Here is a 15,090-nt window from a genome sequence, read left to right as displayed (position 1 = left end):
CTACCATTTTAACTTCTATTGCACATGTGCCTGCCTTCCCTTCATTTCACCCCAAATCTTATATTGGAAGGGGATAAGAGGGCTCCCCCCTCCTTATCCAATTAGCTTGCTAGTACCGTGCATGCTCAGTGTAAGAACTTCCTCTTGCTACCAACTTGCCAGGGCAGGGGAGCCTGTGCTTGGTTACTTGAGCAATGCAGCTCTGCCCACAGGAACTGGCCACACCTGGCTAAGGATCCTGGTGGTTCCTGATCTCCCTTGGTGGCCCCTCCTGTTCTTCACTACCCACTACCTGTTCTTCTCAGCCCACTACCAGTGGTCGGGACAGACCGTCTGTCACATGTAAGTTCTCTTCAATTTTGTATATCTTTATTTACACACATCACTTTATAGGATCCACAAAAGTTGATAATTTTAACATTTAAAAATGGAAATTAAGAGAGAACATACTATTCAACGCAGCTTACTGTGCTGTGGAATGTTACTAAGATTATTTTTATTCACATGAAAGTATAAGCTAGTATTTACATTACAGAAACATTTGAATTGTGAGGGAGGATAGATATAACTGATTTTATATGGTTTTGAATATGGATTTGATAAGTATGGATTATTTTACACATTCATGGTTTTGAGGGAAGCTACAAAAATAATGACTAACACTGGAATTAAATCAGTCGTCATAATTCCTCTTCTCTTCAGCTGCTGTCTGGCTGAAGGCACCTGAACCTTCATCTTAGGGCCCCTCTCCCAGTTCAATGTTTGCCATCAACTATTTCAATGGTTCCAGTGCTCACCACCTCCATCTGCCAGAAAGGCACCGTTTCTGATGCAATAGAAGTGAAGGTGTTCTATAATGTAAACTCTCCTGTAGAGTCAGATAAATATCTCCATGTGAACAACTGAGATTAATCAGTTTCCAGGTAGGATTAGGAACTGCTTAATTATGAAGGAAAAGTTAGGCATTATCTCTGTCTTCTAGGTGAGGCAGAGAAAGAACAAAAAAATTAAAGTCATAAAAATGTTCTAGTCATTTAGAAAGAAGCTATGGCTCTATATTAAGAAATTATAAAAGTATAAATAAATTCATGGAGCTATGTTAAGACATAAATATCAGAAGTGAGAAAACTCCTCATGCCCTTTGACCCAAGTTTTAATAAAATCTGCAGTATATAAGCATATATAGGCTATTACTAGTGTTACATAAATAGCTAGAGTTATATAAATAGAGTTTTTTTACTTTTTAAAATATATTTTATTGATTATGCTATTATAGTTGTCCCATTTTACCCCCCTTTATTCTTCTCTGCCCTGCATCCCCCCTACCACCCTCATTCCCCCCTCCCCTTAGATCATGTTCATGGGTCATACATATAAGTTCTCTGGCTTCCACATTTCCTATACTATTCTTAACCTCCCCCTGTCTATTTTCTACCTACCATTTATGCTTCTTATTCCCTGTACCTGTTCCCCCATTCTCTCCTTTCCCCCTCCCCTCTGATAACCCTCCATGTGATCTCCATTTCTGTGATTATGTTCCTGTTCTAGTTGTTGGCTTAGTTTGTTTTTGTTTTTTTAGGTTCCATTGTTGATAGTTGTGAGTTTGTGGTCATTTTACTGTTCATAGTTTTTTATCTTCTTTTCCTTAGATAAGTCTGTTTAATATTTCATATAATAAGGGCTTGGTGATGATGAACTCCTTTAACTTGACCTTGTCTGGGAAGCACTTTTTCTGCCCTTCCATTCTAAATGATAGCTTTGCTGGATAGAGTAATCTTGGATGTAGGTCCTTGCCTTTCAATACTTGGAACAGTTCTTTCCAGTCCCTTCTTGCCTGTAAGGGTTATTTTCAGAAGTCAGCTGATAGTCATATGAGAGCCCCTTTGTAGGTAACTGTCTCCTTTTTTCTTGCTGCTTTTAAGGTTTTCTCCTTATCTTTAATCTTGGGTAATGTAATTATAATGTGCCTTGGTGTGTGCCTCCTTGGGTCTAACTTCTTTGGCACGCTCTGAGCTTCCTGGACTTCCTGGAAGTCTATTTCCTTTGCCAGATTCGGGAAGTTCTCCTTCATTAATAAATAATGAGGTTTTAAAGTGAAAAGATTCCATGGAAAAAAGGTAGGATTTGAACAGAGTTCAATAATGTGTAACGAGTACCAAATGTAGTGCACTATTGTCATACTCCTTGTGTGTGAAAATCTATGTTTTCATCTGTAACAGAAAACAAATGAACAAACAGCAAAAAAGAATTTGGGTTTATACTGAAAAATTCTGGATAATAAGGAAAAATTGACAATGATTGTTTCTAAATTGACATATAACTCATTCTTATTTCTAAAGAGCTTTTAGATTTTGGGAACTATCAAAATTTTATTTGAATTATTATTTCCACTATGTTTCTGGATTTTTGAAAATATGATGTAGCGTTCACATTATTATTGTTTTCCAGGAGAAGGACATTATTATTAGTAGTATTAGCAGTAACAATAAATGGGATTGCAGTATATAAAATCAGTAGATGCAGCAAAAGTAATAATCACATTTTATTTATTTATTTCACGTATTAAAATATACCTTTTCCAAAAGCTTGCAGGCACATATATAATATAAACATAAAAATTCTAATTCTAATTACAAGTTAAAGTAGAAATGTGATAAGAACACAATAAATATGGGGAGAAGCCAAAAAATATGCTAAATTCCCAACTCAAAGTAGGTACTAAGAAAAGTGGCTGATGTTTGTATAATTTCAAAACCATGTTACTTAAACTTCCACTCTTCCCAAGAAAGAAAAATCTAAGATCTTTCTCCCTGTATAGTTTATTTTTTCTTCTTAAGATATGCTCAGAGGTATTTTGATGGGTTATTTTGAATATATGTTATAAATAATTAGAATGTGATAATACTATCTTTTTTTATGTGCTGATAACTACTGAAAAAAACATGTAAAGCAGAAGACATTGTAACTAAATGTTTATTTAGTGAACAGATAAAAAATCTATTCTATGAAATAAAATATTCACCTCAGTGAGTCAATTATCTCTTCCATGCAGCTTTAAGGATATTTATTCTTCTCTTAGTACCCTAACAGCAATATCCAGATACCCACAATGAGCAAATAAATTTCATGTGGAATGACATTTTATTACAGAACAACATAGTTTTACATTTCAGGTTAAAACTCTTCAAATACTTGGACAACTTTGTCAGTGACCTGACAAGCCTTAAATTAATTATGGCCATAGATTAGTTTACATTTTGCCTGTGTTTTTTCTCTTTTGTTTTTTTTAAACCCCTTACTGGAATTGATTCTCTAAAGAACTGGACACATAAAAATAGATTTGTAGCTGACCCTAAAACTTTAAAAAAAATCTTTTATGGGGTCAAATATGCTTCAATCTAAAATTTTGCCTTTCCCTCATTTTACAAATACAAAACACAGTATTAGACCATATAGAATCATGAAAAATAATTTTAACACAATACCTTTTATATAGAACATTTTTGTTGGGATATGATTCTCCTTTTGAAACTCAACAGCACCTCTTGAAAAAAAAGATAATTACATACTTAACAATCTATTAAAGTTTTGGATGCAAGCAAAATGAATAGTGTTTTAAGCGACATTCCCAGAAATTGAAGGAATCTATCACCTGTGTGTCTTCCATTAGAGATCAGCAACTTTTCTGGGATACATAACAACTCTTGCATGAATGATCTAGCAATTTATAATGTATACGTATAGCGACTTGTTAGAAGTTTATTTGCCTAGATATTAATGGCTAATTATCATAGGTTTTTTTAGTTTTATCTTAAAATATTTACTATCTTTGACACTAATAGAAGTATTTGCTTGTTAAATTATTCTACAATTTAGAGTTTTTACAAAGTCATACTTGACAACAACACCATTATTCTAAATCAATGAGATTTTTTAAGTTGATTTTACTCATTGAATTAATTCTAACGTATATGTTAGGATCTTAATTTTCATCAGACCCTGTTGATTTGTGCTGATTGGATTTCAGTTCTTTCCCTCAGAGGAACTCTCATCTGGTTTGGGAAATATGGTAAATAAATTATGTGATAAGTGCAATTACAATGGGGGGAGCAAAGTCCAGTGGCATAGAGAGGATGGGAGATCAAGAATGTATCCGCAGAGGAAGCAACTTTTCTGCTGAATTTCAAAGGCTGACTGATTTTCTGGGTAAACAATGATTAGAAGGGCATTGCATTCAAGGAGGTTATATGTAAAGGCATCAGAGAATCAAAATAAAACTCTGAAGAAACTTATGTAAAATGATTAAAATCAGTGATGAAGTCAGCACATAAATAATGTTGTTAATGCCTAGTTAACTCAAACCCTGAGGATTTAATGGAGATGGAATTGAGATCAGAGTTGGGTAGGTTAATGATGGAGGCCTCTAAAGGTAAGCTTTTGAATAGGTCAAAAAGATATCAAAACTTCAGGTGAGCCCTGGCTGGTGTGGCTCAGTGGACTGAGTGCTGCTGGCCTGTGAACAGAAGAGACACTGGTGTGATTCCAAGTCAGGGCAAAGCCTGCGTTGCGGGCCAGGTCCCCTGTAGGGGGCACATGAGAGGCAACCACACATTGAGGTTTCTCTCCCTCTTTTTCTCCCTCCATTCCCCCCTCTCTAAAAATACATAAAATCTTTAAAAAAATAAAAATTGCTTAAAAAACTTCAGGTGAGTTTTAAATATTTAATAGTTTAAATAAAAGGTTGAAAAAGATCAAAATAGGATGTTTCAAATACATTAAGTATCAGTGTGGGGAATGGGAAACAGACAACTCTAATTTTAAAGCCAAACATTTAAGAGAAGTGAAGTGGCTTAGAGGTAGTCTTTATTTCAGGATGTGGGGTTAGCAGGAAGAGAACAGTACTCTCTTCTACATTCTGGTTGCCTGAGGATGAATCATACCTTCTTTTATTTTGGAAAATCTGTGCCTAATTTTGGATGATTAATGAGTGGCATAAATTTGGTTTGTACTTCTCTGTCCTGTGAGAAAATTCCAGCATTTTTATAAGTCAGCTCATTGGTGGAAATAATTTGCTGGGTATCTAAACTATGTTTATGTAGTAAGTTACTATGGCAGAAAATATGTGGGAAAAACTGGGTGGAGAAGTTACTAGCAACTCAGTTTTATTCCCAGCTTTTCTCCAGAAGCTCAGTTCCCAGGCAAACTTAGGAAAGTCCACTATCTTCTTTTTGCCTGAGTTTTTCTCTTATGCATTGGAAATGTTTTCCTCAATTATAGAAAATGACCCATGCTCATGCCCTTTGTAAAAATAATCCCAGGATAATGGAAAGCTTTATAGGGCTTTAAAAGTTGTAGATAGTATTATTTTAATCTCAATGTAAAGTGCATCACCTGATTAAAACAGGATTAAGAAGCATAATGACATAAGACTAATTTTACTGGATTGTAATTTTTTACAGTTTAACACTCTGACATTTTATATGTGATATTTGTGGTCCTCAAGAAGTGACTTCACAATCCTGTGTAGATTTCTGTAGCGGTAAAAATTTAGTTTTTCTATCTAGGCTCCTCAGGATTCAAATATCAGCTTTACCACCTGACCTCGGGCAAGTTATTAACCTCTCTGTCTCAGTTTTTTCATCTGTAAAATGGGAATAATAGTAATACTACCTGTTTCACAGGATGCTGTGAGGGGAAAATGTCAATGCATGTAAGGTACATAGAACATTGATTGGTACATAGTAAAAAATGTTTTATTTTCAAGAAGTTAGTTAACCCATTAGAGTTTTTATTTCATTATTTGAAATAATATATTATATTATATTTCATAGGGTTGTTAAAAGAATCAAATTACAAATATAAAAGTAAACAATTAGCAATTTTCAAAGTGAAAGGTTGCATTTTCCTTCTTCTGTAGCTACATACAAATACTGATTTGTACTGATATATCAATACATTAGTAGTCCTATACCTTGCATCAAATACTGATGCATCAATACATTAGTGGTCCTATACCTTGTCCTAGTAACCAGGGATATCATAACTCATTATTCTTTTTGTTCCACTGATGCAGTGTTTTTTCAAAAGCAGAAAAATAGGAGATTTTCTAAATAGGATATGTATATGTACCTTAAAGAACCAGCAACTCAAAATCACAGTGAAAACCAGTTACCTGGCAACATTTGGAAGTGTGTGGTAGGTTTGGAACTTCCCCAGAGAATTGTCCTTGTTTTCTTCTCTGATGTTTCTTGTCAGCAAGGCTGTTTTTACCTGACCTACTTGGTGAGAATAGACTTTTCCTTGGGAATATCTGTCAAAAACAATCAGATGCAATTGTTAAATATTTTGACCATTTGATATAGTGGTTAACAGCTAGAAAAAACTGTAGTCTAAAAGGAACTTAAAAAGAAAATTTGGAGAATGAACTGTCCATAGGTGGTGTTGGAAAGAGATTTGACATATTCTTAGGGATCTAGAAGATTGCATGCATGCATAGGGCTGTTCACATGTTTAGGGCTATGTATATGATAAGAAAAAGTCTGAAAAGGACATAAACCCTTGTTTCAGTTTGTTTGAGCTACCATTAACAAAAACAGAAACTGAATGGTTTACGAACGAAAACATTTATTTCTCACAGTTCTGGAGGCTGGGAATTCTAAGATCATGGCATTGGCAGATTCAGTATCTGATGGGGGCCCACTTCCTCACTTATAGCACCTTCTTGCTGTGTCTTCTCATAGGTGGAAGGGGGAAGGGAACTCTCTCAGGCCTCTTTTATAAGGGAAGTAATCATTTCCCAAAAGGCCCCACCTTCTAATCTCTGTGGAGATTAGGATTTCAATATGTAAACATTTGGGGGACACAAACATTCAGATCATGGCATCATTCCTCTCTGGCTAACCTGAGGCTCTGTGTAGTTAGGATGTAAGGGCTAAAATAGAATTGTAACCTGCTCAGCTGAGTGTTGAAGTTGGCCTCCCAAAATACACAGATACCATCAGCAAAGATTAGGAAACATATTGTTTCCATGTTTTAAGGAAATTTCTGGAAACTTTAGTGACATGATAAATAATACAAACTTTACAGATAGTTCAGAAATGTTAATAACAAACAAACCTTGGGAAAAAGAGAATCTGATTTCCTGAGTTGTCATGTTATTGAAAAAATCCAGGTTTTAACAAAATGTTATGATATATACAAAGAAAAATTTAAAAAAATGGCTCAGTCACTGGAAAGGGAATCAATAAAACTATCCTTGTGGAAGCCAGGTTGAACTTACTAGATGAATGCATTAAATCAGCTACTTTAAAAATGCCCAAATAGCTAAAGGAAAGAATTTTAAAGAATTTTTAAAAAGTTTGAGAATAATGTCTCATTAAATAGAGAATACCAATAAAGAGATAGAAATTATTAAAATACAAACAAATAGAAATAGTGAAGTTGAAAAGTACAATAACCGCAGTGACAATTTCACTATACAGGTTTGACAGTAGATCTGAACAGGCAAAAGAAACAACTACTAAACTTGAAAATAAATCAATTGAGATTATCCAGGAATAGAAAGACAAAAGCATTAAGTAAAATAAACAGATTCTCAAAGACCTGTGAGATACCACCAAGCATATCAAAATATGCATAATAATTTTTACAGATGTAGAAGAGATAGAATATTTGAAGAATTTCTGAAGAAAGAATATTTGAAAAAATTATGGCTAAAAATTCTCTAATTTGATTAAAAATTGATTGATATACCAAAGAAGCTCAATGAACTCTAAATAGAAAAACTCAAAGAGATTCATACCTAACCACATCATAATCAAACTGTAAATAGGCAAAGACTAAGAGAAAATATTGAGAGTAGCAAGAGAAACAACTCATCAGGTTCAAGGAATTTTTAATAAGATTAACATCCAGTTTTCATTAAAAATGAGAGCAGGATGGCAATGTGAGAATATGTTCAAAGCACTAAAAGAAAAAGACTATTAACCCAAGAATTCAATTTCCAGCAAAACTATCCTTCATAAAATGAAGAATAAATTAAGGTACTTACAGATAAAATTGCAAATATAAATTACAGCACACTTTCCCTACAAGGGATAATAAAGGAAGACATTCAATATCAAATGAAAGGACATTAGATAGTAAATCAAACTCAAATGATGAAATAAAGAACACTGGTAATGCTAACTGCCTAACTAAATATTTAAAAAGTATAAATTATTTTTGTTTGCAAGATTTTTTTGAATAAATAAGTTAAAATATAGCTGCCTTCATGAGACTCATCTAAACTACAAAGACAAAGATAGACTCAGAGTGAAAGGATGAGAAGAGATTCTCCAAGCAAATAGCACCCACAGAAAAGTGGGTGAAACCATACTTATATCTCACATAAAAGATCTCAAAATAACAAAGGTAACAAAAGACAAAGATAGATATTTTATAATTATAAAGGGACACTACATCAAGAAGACATAACACTTCTCAATAAATATGAACTCAATCAGGGAGCACCAAAATATGTTAAGCAACTACTAAGAGAACTAAAGGGAAAAACTGACAAAAACACAATCATAGTTGGGACTTAAATACGCCATTGAGAGTTATGGACAGATCATCTTGAATGACACATTAGACCAAGTGAAATAATTGACATTTACAGAGCCTTTCATCCTAGAACATTGGGTCATACATTCTTCTAGAGTACACATGGAACATTCTCAAGGCTAGACTATAAGTGGGATCACAAAACAAACAATAAGGGAATTAAAATTGTACATTTGAAAATAGCTACTTAACATAAAAAGGTAGTACAGGAGAAATAGGGAAACAAAAAAGATATAAGCATATATAAATAAATAGCAAATCACAGACATAAATTCTAACGTATTAAATTACATTAAATATACATGTATTGAATACCCCAACTAAAAAGAGGACATTGGCATAATAAACTTAATCCAACTATATGCTGCGTATAAGAGACACAATTTAGGTTTAAAGACACAAATACATTAAGAATAAAAGAATATAGAAAGGTAAACTTTGTAAACAGTAACCAAAACGGAGCAGGAGTTGCAATACTAATAACAGATAAAGTAGACTTTAAGACAAAAAAGAGTTACTAGAGTCAAAGAGGGACATTGCCTCATCATCATTATAATGATGAAAAGATAAAACCATCAAGAGGATATAACTATCATAAACATATGTGCACCTAGCATTAAGGCCCAAAGTATATGAAACAAAACTAAAAGAACTGAAGGGGGATAAACCATTAAATAATAATAGCTGAAGACTTTAAAACTTCACTGTTCTTATGAATAATTAGAATATTAGTAAAGAAATAGAAGACTGGACAATATTGTACATCGACTAGACCTATCAGATTTCTATAAAACACTCTAACAACAGAGCAATACATGTTATTCTTGAGTGCATATGAAATACTATCCAGGGTATACCATACATCAATAAATGTAAGGAATACAAAGTATGTTCTCTGATTTTAGCAGAATGAAATTGAAATTCAAAACAGAAAGAATTTGGGAAATTCACAAAATCTGTGGAAATTAAATAACACATTCCTAAATAATCAATGAGTCAAAGAGAAATTAGGAAATACTTTGAGATAAATAAAATGTAAACACAAACATACTGAAAGTTGTGGAATGCAGGTAAGTTAGTGTTTGTGGGTAAATTTGTAGCTATTAATGTTTAAATTAAAAAAATTAAAATATCAATTAAACAACTTAACCTGCAACCATAAGACATTAAGAAGAAAAAACTAAACTTAAACCCTAACAAAGGAAAAATGAAGATTATAGTGAAAATAAAATAAAAATATAAAGCAATAGAGAAATCAGTGAAAACACAAGCTGGTCCTTTACAATGATAAATAAAATTGTCAAACCTTTAGCAAAATGACCAAGAAAACCCCCATAATTTAGTAAATTCAGAAATGAAAAAGGAAATGTAACTTCTAATCTTACAGAAATAAAAGATTATGAAAAACTATTAATACTATTACTAAAACTATTATATATAACCAATTAGATAACCTAGATGAAATGGACAAATTCCTACAAAGGCACCTGAAGTACTGAAATTGACTCAAGGAGAAATTGAAACTCTAATTAAATAAAATTTTTAACACTTAATAAAAGAATAAGAAAAAAATACAAAACCCTCTGAAAATCTGGTCTTATTTAATTTTACTTATTTCTTTAAATGTGTCAGGTTTTTTAAAGTCACTTTTGTTAATTGACCATTCTGGTTTGTTGGGATCAGAAAAATTATGGGGTCAAAATGTTTCCCTTTATTGCTGGCCTGCAATTTATGGATGACATCTCCAAGAATTATTTTTAATAATTCTAGAACTATTAATAGTTCAAGAACTATTTTTTTAATGTTGCCATCCTGATAAATAGAAAAAATATGCTCACATTTATGATTGGGAAAGGAATACCACCATCATAGTGGACTATCACTTTAAGGTACTATATCCCAAATGTCAACAATAAGTTCTTTTTGGTTTTATTGTTGGTTAGAGTTATATGGAAACCAAAAAAGCATGTCAGCAAAATGGTAACTCTGTATAGTAGCAGGTGAGATTTTTATTGTGACAAATTGGACATATACCTCTGATTTAAAGAAATGCTTTATTTTTTATACTTGGCTCCTCATGGCAATTTTAAATTAATTCAATAGCTTGTCGAACTCTACTTAGCACTAATGAGAATATAATCAGTTACTCACTTTTTCTGCAGACCTCAAACATGGAATAGTAAATGTGGTGTCTGGACTGGTTGTATACTGTTAATAAATAGTAGTTTTTAAGTTATATGCCATTATTTTTTATTTATTGATTTTAGAGCAAGAGAGAAGGAGGAAGACAGAAACATCAATAAATGCATTCATTGGTTGATTCTCGGATGTGCCCTGACTGGATCAAACCTGCAACGATGGGATTTCAGGACGGTGCTCTAACCAACTGAGCAACCTGGCCAGGACCAGTGTGCTTTTAAAGACTATATTATCATTTGTCACTTCCCAAGACTCTGAGTATCAAGATGGATTATGGAAATGTACTTGAATACCAATTCAGGAAAGCAGATGATTTTGTGGAGAATTTATGGGTGTTTTTTTTCTCCTAAGTTTTATATTTCTAAGGCCTTTTAGTGCGAACAGCTAACGGTAATTACTACTATAGTGCTTGACTAGAAAGCAGTTATATCAATCAATCAAGCAAATAAATGGGTAAATTAATTAATAGTTTTGTTGAAAACAATTTAAAAGAATTATAGCAAAGCAATTTTGATTTTCAACAGTTTTGCTTACCATCTACATTTATCAAAATCTCTTGACATCAGTCTGGGTTGCTAAGCAATACATATCTCTGCTGTAACTCCAGGGTCCCTGAGATCATTCCACTGTTTTGTCATTGAAGCATGTCACATAGCTTGACATTGGCCTTCAATTCCTGAACAGTCAGAAATGTAGGTGGAAGAGGTATAGGGGGGATAAATGGTAATAGTAAAAATATAATAAAAAATGAACTATTAAAAAAAGAAAGGCAGGCTCACTGTCTATAATAAGAAGGGAATAAGTAGAATGGTGGAACAGGGAGATGACTAAAAGATTGGGAAAATGAGGTGTGGTAAGCCTCAGAATTTGAGAAATGCATTTTTTTCAAATGAGAGATAAGTCATCATATGCTTGGTAGTTTTATCATTTTTAAAACGCAGTTAATTCTCACACCCAGCAGCAACTCACCACTTTTTTAGATACTTGTACTAAATTTGCTATCTTAGCAGCATTCCTCAGATGAAATATGCTACATTTTGTAAAAGCTTCTATAGCATTTTCTGTTTATCAAAGGGTAGTCCTGATCATTTGATAATCAGATATTTCAGTACTGACTTCAGTAAAAAGTAGGAAAAGGCTGCTGAGAGTCCTATGCTAATTTAATGGCTTCTGACAAGAGGCTGATGAGTTTAAGTCTTCAACTATTATAATGGTATCCATTAGTTGTATACCAGCACCTTTTTTTTTCTTTAATTTTCATGTCAGTGCTAAGTTCTGTGAGAATTTTTCTTTTACTGACTCTTTTAAAAATGTAGAAACAAATAATTGTATTTATTAGGTACAATTATTTCTATTTGTACATTTTTGAACTAACAAAAAGAGATTGTGTTCTTTTATGCTAACTTACTCAGATGTTTGAAACTGGGTAAGGCTTTGAACTATAAACATAAACAATATGGGAAATGTAAATTTTTCTAAGCCATTGATCCAAATCCTGAGTGTCTTTTTAGAATTAGGACCTAGGTTTTCAGGAGAACTAACTTATATTACACAGCACAGATGGGTGTTGAAGAGATGAATTTAATCATATTAGATAGAACTGAGATGAGAAAATACAATATCCTTACCTCCTTGACCATGGTCCTGTGGTTAGTTTTCTAATATGTGAAATAGTGGGGTCAATGTAGATAATCTCAAAGGTCATATTCAACTTGAAAAAATTTTCATCTTTAATATAGGAATGGAAACAATGAGTTAAATTAGTTTTATCTGATATGGTAAATTCAGTCAAATCAAAGATTAAAAACCTGCTCCATGACTGTTTGATAATCTCTATGTCTACCATGCTTTAATTTGTCCTGAGGTGGTGTGTCAACAAATAATCTCAAGTCATTATACCTCAGACATTCCTCAGTATTCCAACAGTTCGCGGACAGAAAGACAGAGGGCATTCATGGAGTGAAATGACCAGGAAATGAAGTGACTTCCTGAAGATCACACAAAACAGAAATTATAAAGTCAAGATTCAGATAAGCAACTCAGAAAGTGAAAGCTGGGATTTTCACAGTATAACACTGTCCATTATACAAGAAAATATATTCAGGTATTCTTATTTTTCAGCTATAGTAACTAAGCCTTAAAGTCATAAAATGACTTACCCCAAGGATAACTGCAGGCTGGAAACAAGAGTCCGCATTTCCTGACTTTCACTTTGGTGCTCTTTTTGCTTACCCCATCCAAGTTCATAGCTAGTCTTCATTTTCACTCTGTGCATTCCATTTTGAAGATAAACATTCAGGGGAAGTAAAAAAAAGTGAAAGGATTGGGATTTAACAATAGTTTTGAACTATAAAAATTGGACTACTTTTGAATTATTTAATCTTGAGTTCTTTGTGGTTTAATTATTCTCTTTTGCAAAATAACTCAGATTTCTACTGGCTTGCTGTTCCTGATTGCATGAAGGCAAGACCTTAGTCTTACTGTTCCTCAGAGATTTTGTGATGCTTTGAGAGGGTTACAACTTATGTATGCAAAGATGTTTTGTTCACTAGAATTCCTGTAGATGACAATTTATGAGAACTTACTATGGTGAGGACTTATGCTATGCTTATTATGGGTTATTTCATTGTATCCTCACAACAACCTCCTACCATGGGTACAATTAGCTCCCTCATTTGACAGGTGAAGAATGTGAATGGCAATGGGGACCAAGGTTTCAGAGCCATAAGGTGGCAAAACCAAGTTTTGAACCCGGACAGGCTGACTCCAGAGCTGATGCTTGTATTGGTGAAACTCCACAGCAAATGTACTCTTCTTCTACAGTTCCATGCACCACATATTCCCATCTGTGGCAAAAGAAGTTGCTTGAAAGAGCCTTGAACGCCCTTTTAGGGGATGTGGACTACAAGCGCTTATCAAGTTTTCAGTTCTCAGCCATAGCCAGGTTATTTTTTTTATGTCTGAGAAGCCTCCTATTCAGCTCATTATGCATTTTGTGACATGAGCCCTAAAGGGAGCTGAGCATATGTATGAATGTTTACAAAATAAAAAGTTTCTATATTTTCTTACCCCTTATTTCTTAGTATTGGAGCTTAAACCCAGCCGAAGAGGCCATAGGAGGATCAAATCCTCCCTCCCTTTCCTTTTTCTTCTCTCTCCTTGTAGCCTCTCCTCCACAAAATCATTTTCCCTCTCCTTGCCGAACAAAATCATACTGGTGTGTGTGTGTGCGCGTGTGTCCGTATACCAAATTAATATCTTACAAAAATAATATTTGTTATAACAGTAAATCCAATTACTAGTGAGCAGTTATAATATTCTACTTATTTGACAATTTGTTATTGTCAAAGGCATACATTTTCCTTGAAAAGCTGCATATTTGCATGAAAAAGAGTAAATCACTAATAACCTCACTGACAATTTGGAAATAACTATTGTTAACTCATTAACATATACAAATCCAGAATCATACTGTGGATAGTGATCTATGATGCATATTTTCATACTATTTTCCCATTTGTATTTCAGTTTGAGGAGTTTCTATTGACCTTTGTTTAAGCTCACTGATTTTTTCCTTAATCATGTAGAGTCTAGTGAGAAGCACATTGAGAGCATTCTTCATTCCTGTGAGTCTTTCAATTTCTAGCACTCCCTTTCAATTTTTCTTTGAGTTTCTATCTCTCTGCTTATGGTATCCATCTGTTTTTTAAATATTATCTACTTTTTCCATTAGAACACTTAAATATCAGTTATTTTAAATTCTCTGATTTTTCCAACATCTGTGTCATATCTGATTGTAGTTCTGATGATTGTATTTTTTCTTCTAAGAAAATGCCTCATAATTTTTTTGTTGAAATATAAACATATTTCAGGTAATAGGAACTGAGGTAAAAGGGATTTAGTGTGAGGATTGATGTTTATCTGGCTAGGAGTTGAGCTGTGTTTAATGTTTTTGTTTAATGTTTGGTATAGCTATATTGGCTTAGCATTCCTCAATTGCCCTTGTTTTTGTCTCCCTCTTGACTTTGGATTTCCCTAAGTATGCCTACTCAAAAACAGTCTATGTCTTACAACTCCTTTAACTGTACTACACTATCATACTGGAGACCTGTTGGTGGAATAGTAGGGTATGGGAAATATTCTATAATATTCTGTAATATTCTAACTAAATTTCAGGTTTTTTGTAGGCTTGTGTTTGGAATTACAACTCTCATGGGTCTAATGCTGTTGATTTTATCTCCCCTTCTTTCTATACCTTTCCCTGGTTGCAGTGTTCTCAATCGATTT

The sequence above is a fragment of the Phyllostomus hastatus genome, unplaced genomic scaffold (genome assembly GCF_019186645.2).
Source record: "Phyllostomus hastatus isolate PE091 unplaced genomic scaffold, TTU_PhHast_1.1 phas_contig_40, whole genome shotgun sequence".
NCBI classification, from domain to species: Eukaryota; Metazoa; Chordata; class Mammalia; order Chiroptera; family Phyllostomidae; genus Phyllostomus; species Phyllostomus hastatus.
This window is presented reverse-complemented; position numbering follows the sequence as displayed.